The sequence below is a fragment of the Dipodomys spectabilis genome, unplaced genomic scaffold (genome assembly GCF_019054845.1).
Source record: "Dipodomys spectabilis isolate Male_0828 unplaced genomic scaffold, ASM1905484v1 ptg000203l, whole genome shotgun sequence".
Lineage (NCBI taxonomy): Eukaryota > Metazoa > Chordata > Mammalia > Rodentia > Heteromyidae > Dipodomys > Dipodomys spectabilis.
Window position 1 is genome coordinate 128556 of NW_024870880.1, and position 8284 is coordinate 136839.

Consider the following 8284-nt stretch of genomic DNA (forward strand, 5'->3'; position numbering starts at 1 on the left):
TTTTTTATTGAGCATTGTTACCCCCTCCTTTGATTTTCCCCTACCATCCCTTCCCTGCACACCTCCTCAACTCCCCACTTTATCCCCGTCTGATATTGTCTTGTACATCCCATTGCTACAGTGGGTCAACCTGTATCCTTTCCTTGTATCTTAAATGAAGAAATGCTGGCTTGATTTATGCTTATTCTACGTGTGTAGACACACCTATAGTCACTCACCAAGTCCAAAAGCACATAAGTGAAATGCACATCATCTTTTGTCAGTTGGTATAATTGTATTGTACACATTTATTGACAGGTTACAAATTATTTTCAATTTTTAATACATTAAAAAACTTTCCTTTTTTTTAATTTCTTGGCCAGGAAATGGAAGACCTCAGTCAGCATTTCTAACTTTAGACTTTTCACATGGGTTGGTTAAGTGTTGACCTGAGGTCCAGTCTTCTGAGGCCTCATTCATCTGCTTAGGAATTGATGGTAGTTGGATGTGAGGGCGATCTGCTGCGACATCTGTCACCCCATTGATCGCCAGGGTTGATTCGGCTGCTCTGGCTGGCTAGGTGGGTGTCCCCTTCCTCCCTCACCGCTACATGTGTGTCCCTCCCGAAACTGTGCACTCGGTCGAGGAGGACGACCATCCCCAATAGAGAAGGATCGGTCTTAGGTCAAGGATATACGGGTAGCTGAGCTCCCCTGCTAGAACCTCCAAACAAGCTCTCAAGGAATTGATGGTAGCTTTTGTAAAAAAGCTCAAGGAAGGATGCCATTTAAAGCCTTATAACCTTATTTTTTACCAGGATATTCTTCTGCTTTGGTTTTTGAGACTGTCTACAAGAGCAAGAATTCCATGGGGAGCAAGGAGACACCATAAGACCTTTACTTACTGAGATTTCTGAGTGATTTGTTATCACTTGTACGGCATGTTGCAAGTCGATTCTGGCAAAAACTACCAATTTTAGGAGATAAGATGAGTGGAAAAAAAACTCTTAGAGACAAAGACATCTTCAACATATTCGGTTCCAAGCATTCCATCTAAGGCATATTCAACAATTAGTGAAACTTGTGTTGGCTGTATCTATGTGTCTTTCTCCATGTGTGCATGTATACATGTGTATATGTATGTGTATATTTGTGTGTATAGTAACATACATGTGTACATATATAAGGGCATATACACACATATATGCAAATATAAATAAATATAAATATATAAATATATGTGTATATATATCAGCTGTTCAGTGATTTAATCTAGAGTTCCCAGCACATTGCCATTCTCACAAAGTATACATGACAAACTGCTCTGAGGATCTGTGCTCATTTCCCCCATTACCTTGTTTTTCATCCCTGTGAACCACTTCAGCCTACTTTCCCTAGGATAGCTTTGTTTTGGTTACTGACTGATAATAAAAGAAAAACATTCTTTGTAAAAGAAAAAGAACTCTTAGGTCACAAATGGATGCCTATGAGATAAAATTATAATAGAAATAAAAGTGAAAAGGAATTCCTAGATCTGTTGTTTTGCCATTTAGAATGGCAAAGAATAATATCACGTTACTCTTATAACTTTTAAATAGTGCAAGGGTAACTGATGGTCCCTATCATGTTCCCACAAAACCAGTGGATCCTGAAGGATAATAGTAGACCAGCAGAAATTCTAAATAGCAGACATGGAGCATGAAAGAGAAAGAGAGAAAATGAGAGAGAGAGAAAGAGAGATAGAAATATCATAATACTGGAAGTGCATAACAGATAACAAGAGCTGTATGAGAACCTTCATACTGCTATCTTTAGACTCTCCATGTACATTTGAAGGTATTTGATGTCTGATAATCCATCAATATAAAAATATAAATTAATTTTGATAAAAATTAAAGATTACTCAGAAGAAATTATAAATGCAATAACAGTCTTCACAGAAGCAAACTCTCAGAGATATTTCATGACTTTGAAAAGGATGAAGTGGCTGAAGTTAGTATAAATTTAGAAGTATGACAATTCACAAAAACATAAAAAGATATTCATGTATTTCATTATATAACCCAAAGCAGAAAGTAAATGTTGTTCAGATGATTTTTAAAAGAACAGTCTCTCCGGTTCTTGGAAGGTGGCTCAGTGTTAGAGTGCTTGCCTTGCATGCATGTGGCCCTTGGTTTGATTCCTCAGCACCATATAAGGAGAAAAAGACAGATGTGATGCTGTGGCTCAAGTGGTAGCACTCGACTTGAGCTGAGGGACGGCACCCAGGACCCAGAGTTCAAGCCCCACAACCAACAAAAACCAAACCAAAAAACTAAACAAAACACAGTCTCTCACTTTTGTGGCCTCAACTCTGTAAAACCACTGCTTCAGCTTAAGGCTAAGATTTTATGTGTGGACATTTATCAACACTCCTGATTCAGACTCTAATTGAGAAAATTTTTAATCAATATTTTGTTCTTAATTTTGATCGCTGTGAATTCACATGCACCTATAAAAAATGGTCATCCCAGTAACATTTTCAAAATACCTCGTAATGACGACTTAAAAAAGTTGTATTATATTGCAAAAAAGAAAACAATGCAAAAAATAAAGAAAACCAATAATTAAATATTAATGATTAATAAAATAAAAGCCAAATACCAGTATTTCCAATATTTGAAGTATACTACATATTAGATTTTACAATTTGCTCATATTCCTGTACATTTAAAACTGGCTAAGATTATGATGTTCAACAAGAATTTTATAAGCTATGAGTACCCTTTAAATTTACACTGTAAGATAACTTTTTATGTCTCACTCATCACTGATACATGGCTTATATAATCATTTGTTCCTTGCTAACATATAAAGAAAAGAAGCCCTAAAGTTTCAACAGAAATTGTGTAGTTAAAGTCTTATCTCTTTGCTCTGTTTCTTTACACAAAGACTTTGCAACTTCTCATTAATAACTTTCTATAAACTCTGAAATGTACATACTTAGTAATATATGTCAGCTACCATAAATCTTAAATACTTTATGGAAAAGTTTTATGACCTGACAGTCTTAATTTTGGCATATATAAGCAGGTTCCCAAAATTAAACATATTTAAAACATTAAAACTTTTAACACACCTTAACACTTGCTGCAGTGTTCATTATGAGAGGTGCCCTGTATAGAATAATTGAATTCCTCCTCCTACACATCTCTTTTTTTTTTTTAATTTAATTTAATTTTATTTGTGAACATACTGTACAGAGGAGTTACAGTTACATGGGCAGGATAATGCGTACATTTCTTACCAAGCATTGCAGCCTCCTCCTTTGTTTACCCTTCACATCCCTTCCCAGCCTCCCCCCTCCCCCCCTAATCCCAATCCTTCTCCTTCCCCCCCCCCCCCCCGCACCAACATTGTAAAGTTCGTTTTGGACATGACAACTTGTACTTCTCATTGTTGCAACAGGTCAACCTGTATCCTTAAACAACTGGTTTTTCCCCATCTCCTCCACAAGTTATACTGACATCAAATATAGTGAAAGCAGGGGTTATACTGTGGAGGAGGGACATACAAAGCAACAAAGAGATAATCTTATAAATGTGTTAGAAACACATGCATGAAAGAAAAAAAAACATTAAAATACACATCTAAGGGTTCATTTTCTTGACATCACATTATCTGACCTTTTCCGTTTGACTCATACATATACTAGATATTACAAATAAGGGAAACCATGGGACCTACGTTTCTTTGGGCCTGGCTTACTTCACTTAATATAATTTTTTCCAAGTTTTTCCATTTCCTAACAAATGGGGCAATGTCATTCTTTCTGATGGAGGCATAGAATTCCATTGTGTATATATACCACATTTTCTTGATCCATTCATCTACTGAGGGGCATCTGGGTTGGTTCCATATCTTAGCTATGGTAAATAATGCTGCAATAAACATAGTTGTGCTGGTAGCTTTAGTTCCTACACATCTCTTGAACAACAAACATCTGGACTCATTTTGTTTTTGTCATATCAATCTTGACTTTATTCTTAAATGTGTGCTTATGTAACAAATATCTGGTTCTAAAATTTCACAATTCTTTTGAACTTGCTTTTTGTTGAATTAACTAGTTTAAAAAAATCAATTCCACTTTATATATAAAAAATGTTCTGTGCTCAATTCGGCAGCACATACACTAAAATTGGAACAATACAGAGAAGATTAGCATGGCCCCTGCGCAAGGTTGACACCCAAATTCATGAAGCGTTCCACAACAACAGATGCTGGAGGGCATGTGACCAGAAGGGAACCCTACTATATTCTTGGTGGGAGTGTAAACTTGTTCACGCACTTGGAAAGCAGTATGGATGTTCCTCAAAGGGTTACACATAGAGCTCCTCTATGACCCAGCAATCCCACTTTTGTGCATTCACCCAAATCATCACTTACAAGGCCATTCTAAAACTACCAGCACAACTGTGTTTATTGCAACATTACTTACCATAGCTTAGATATGGAACCAACCCCGATGCCCCACAATAGATTAATGGATCAAGAAAACATTGTGTGTGTGTGTGTGTGTGTGTGTGTGTGTGTGTGTGTGTGTGTGATGGAATTCTATCATCCATCAGAAAGAATGACATTGCCCAATTTGTTAGAAAATGGAAAGACTTGGAAAAATTTATATTAACTGAAATAGGCCAAGTCCAAAGAAACATAGGTCCCATGGTATCCCTTATTTGCAATAAGTTATATATGTCTGGGAAAAGCAGAAAAGGTCAAAAGCTATGTGCATATGACTAGATAAGGTGATGTTAAACTAAATGAACCCAAGCTAGGGACACAAGTGTGTGTTTTTCCTTTCTTGCTGTTGTTTCTAATGCACTTATAATGTACGATGAGATTTTTTTTTTAATTTGGTCGTCCCACACGGTATAACCCCTGTTTTCGCTGTATTTGGTGTTGATGCACCTGCATCTTTTATATACACTTCTCTAATTTGGAGAGGGAAAGGGAAAAACCAAAATGCTCAAATAGAGATACTGTTTGACCCATTATAACAATGAGTTGCCCAAGACACTATGTTGAAATACTAACTTTACAATTTAGGCAGGGTGGGGGAGGGGGTGAAGTGTGTACTTGTGGAGGTGTAAGGGAGAGGTAGTTGGGGAAAAACAAAGGGGGAGGTAACAATGTTAGATAGGAAATATACTCATTACTTTGCTCATGTAACTGTAACCCCTCTGTACAGTATTTTTACAATAAAAAACGTTTAAAAATGATGGAAGAGTTTATTTCCATTATTTTAACCATATAATATCATTAAACAAGAAATTAATGCAAAATACTGACCTGAAGATATTTTGAATAAGTGTATGTGTGTGCGTGTGTGTGCGCGTGTGTGCGTGTGCATGTGTGTGCGTGCGTGCATGTTGGCATGCCCAGAGTTTGAACTCAGAGCTTCAAGGATTTGCAAGGCCTTTCCTCTTAGCTTTGTGAGCTATTATATGAGCTACATCTCCATTGCTGGACCTTTGCTAGTTCATTTAAATTTTTGAAAAATAATATTTTGATTTTTTTTGCCTTAATTGGCTTCCAACTCCTATTCACAGATCCCATGCTCCTTTGTAGATATGCCGGGTAGACAAGATTACAGGTATGACAAACCAGTACAAGGCTTTAGGAATAATTTTAAATGTAGAAGAAACTTTAGTTTAGGAGGGCCTGTTTTATTATTTCCTACTTTTAAAGCATTTTGGAGTGACTATATGTGAATTGTTTACGTTTTGGGATACTTATAAGACAGTAAGTAATGGTATTTAAAAGTTTTAGTACTTTTTAAAAAGAATACTGGAACTGTGGGACAGAAAAATTTGGCTCTCTTTGGACCTCAATTTATAATCTCAGCACTGTGCATGATAACCCAAAGTCACCAACTCAGTCTGTGTTGAAGACAAAATGTGATAGAAAACAATTACCGTGGGCAATATTTTTTATGCTATTATTTATTGGACAATATGAATATTGAATTGAGAGTATAAGAGAATGGAGAGATTTTACCTACATTTTTGTATTGCTGAAAGGTTTTTGGAAACTTTGACTCATTTCCTTCCTCACTATATGTCTTTGGGCAATGCACTTAGTGCCTTGAATTACAATTTTTCTCAACACTAAAATGGTAATAACATTAGTATTACAGCAAATTTTTTAAGACCTAAGAGACATAAAACTTATGAAATACTTAACATAAACTTCTATGAATGAGCTTTCAGTTTACCCAGTAGTTTTTTTTTAATATTAAACAGAATGTGATATATATCACAGGAATCATTACATGTAGTGAGCAACCAGAAGTAATGTTATTTATTGACTATGCTTTGCTTCCAAGGAAACCAGCTGGATAACTTCTCATGCTGTAAATCAAACTGGTTATCTTATGTCTTGATAGTGTAAAACTATCAGTGACAGAATAATGAAGGAATGCTGTAGACTGGGGTGAAGTCCATATGATAATGTGCAAAACTCATAAAACGTAAAAGTAACTGAGCAGTATATTGAGTTTTACATCATTTAAGGTAAATTGCAAAGGCAGGGAAGACATAGAAGAATGAATTCTCCTTTTGATATCCTATCATACAAAGGTCCTTAGCAGGATGAACTCTTTCCTCATTCTTGTAGAGGCATCATCAAATGAGAGGAACTCTATTTTTGGGTTGCTTCCTTCAATTTATTCTTCAGTCTGAAACCTGAACTACATGAGACTGCAAGAAACCAAGGAAAATTAGACATGCAGGATTTGGAAAGAGCAATCAGCATAAAATAAATAAAATACAGAGAGCCTTGTAAAAGGTCTAAATAAATTGAGTTATATAGTCTCAAGCATAAACAGAAAATGATTTAAGCAATATCATGTTATTGAAAATTGAAAATTGTAAGGAGTTGCTCAATTTTTTTCCTTTCTACTATATTGAATTAATTATTGATTTTGTATGTAGAGATTAAAGATGAGATTAACAAGGAACTTGATTAAAAATCGACAAAAGTTCTGAATAGCCATATTTTGCAAAATGCCCTGAAAATCACCAGTGGGTTTACAAAGTTGTGTTTAATACCACTTCTATGCTGGATTAATGTTTTGTGAACAGAAGTCATTAGAGAAATGCAATTCAAAATTATTATGATACTACTTCATAACTATTATAACTCATCAAAAAAATCAAAGGAACTTGGTGTGGTCGTAAAGGCTTGTAATTCCAAGCATTTGGAAGGTTGGAGTAAGAGGATTTGAGCCTAAGGCCAGTCTGGGTACTGCACATAATAAAAACCTGCCTTTTCAAAAAACTCAAAACGTAATTATGTTGGTGATAGTGTGGAGAAAAGGAAATTTTCTACACTCGTGGTTAAAATACCGGTTATTATTCTCATTCTAGAAAGTAGTATGGAGTTTTCTAAAGAAATACAGAGTTGAAATATCATCTGACCCACCAATCATATGATTATTTCTCTCTGGGTAACTAGTAAATACATCTATAGTTCATTGTTATTCATATTATCCACAACAAGCAAGATATAAATCAAAGTTATGTGTTCAACTACAGACTAATAAAGCAACTGTGGTGCATGCACAAATATATTTTTGTTTCATCCCTAAACTAGCAAGAGACTTCTCCCGTTAGCCACAACTTACAATGACCTCAAAGATGTATTCTAAATAAAGAAAAATGTTATCTTCTGATCTTTGTCCAAACACACACACACACACACACACACACACACACACACACACACACACACACACACACCAACCTAAAACAACAGAGAAATTTTTCAAAAAGTAAAGCAAACTGGAATTTCTGGGGCATTTATGTCACAATATAGATGATAGTAGATATACAGGATGACCAAGTATAGAGTTGTGATGTACAATATGAGGATGCAGCGGACAACACTGGCTTTACATAGGAATGAAGCTAATTAAGTAGGAGTTGTTCTTCCTTGTAGGGGTTGCTCTTTTAGTTGTTCTCCTTCAGTAATGGATGAGATTAACATAATTCTTTAAATATACCTGCCGGTTTGTAGAAATAATAACAAATAAGATAGCAATAATGTTGTATGCTCAACATAGAACAAAATGTCAAATTAAAATACATGAGATTATCTTTGATATAAACTAATTATTACAAATAAGGGAACCCATTGGACATATGTTTCTTTAAGTCTGGCTTACTTCATTTAATGTGATTTTTTCCAATATCTTCCATTTCCTGACAAAGAGGTGGTATTATTCTTTCTGATGGAAGCATAGTATTCCATGTGTATATAGGTGTGTA

General features: G+C 35.3%; 1 non-coding gene across 1 annotated transcript; it reads left to right on the forward strand.

Moving 5' to 3' along the window:
• The first annotated feature begins 4125 nt into the window (after positions 1–4125).
• Positions 4126–4232, forward strand: LOC122122056. The gene has a single exon (XR_006150093.1). It is a non-coding gene; the product is annotated as a U6 spliceosomal RNA (small nuclear RNA).
• Positions 4233–8284: the final 4052 nt, after the last annotated feature.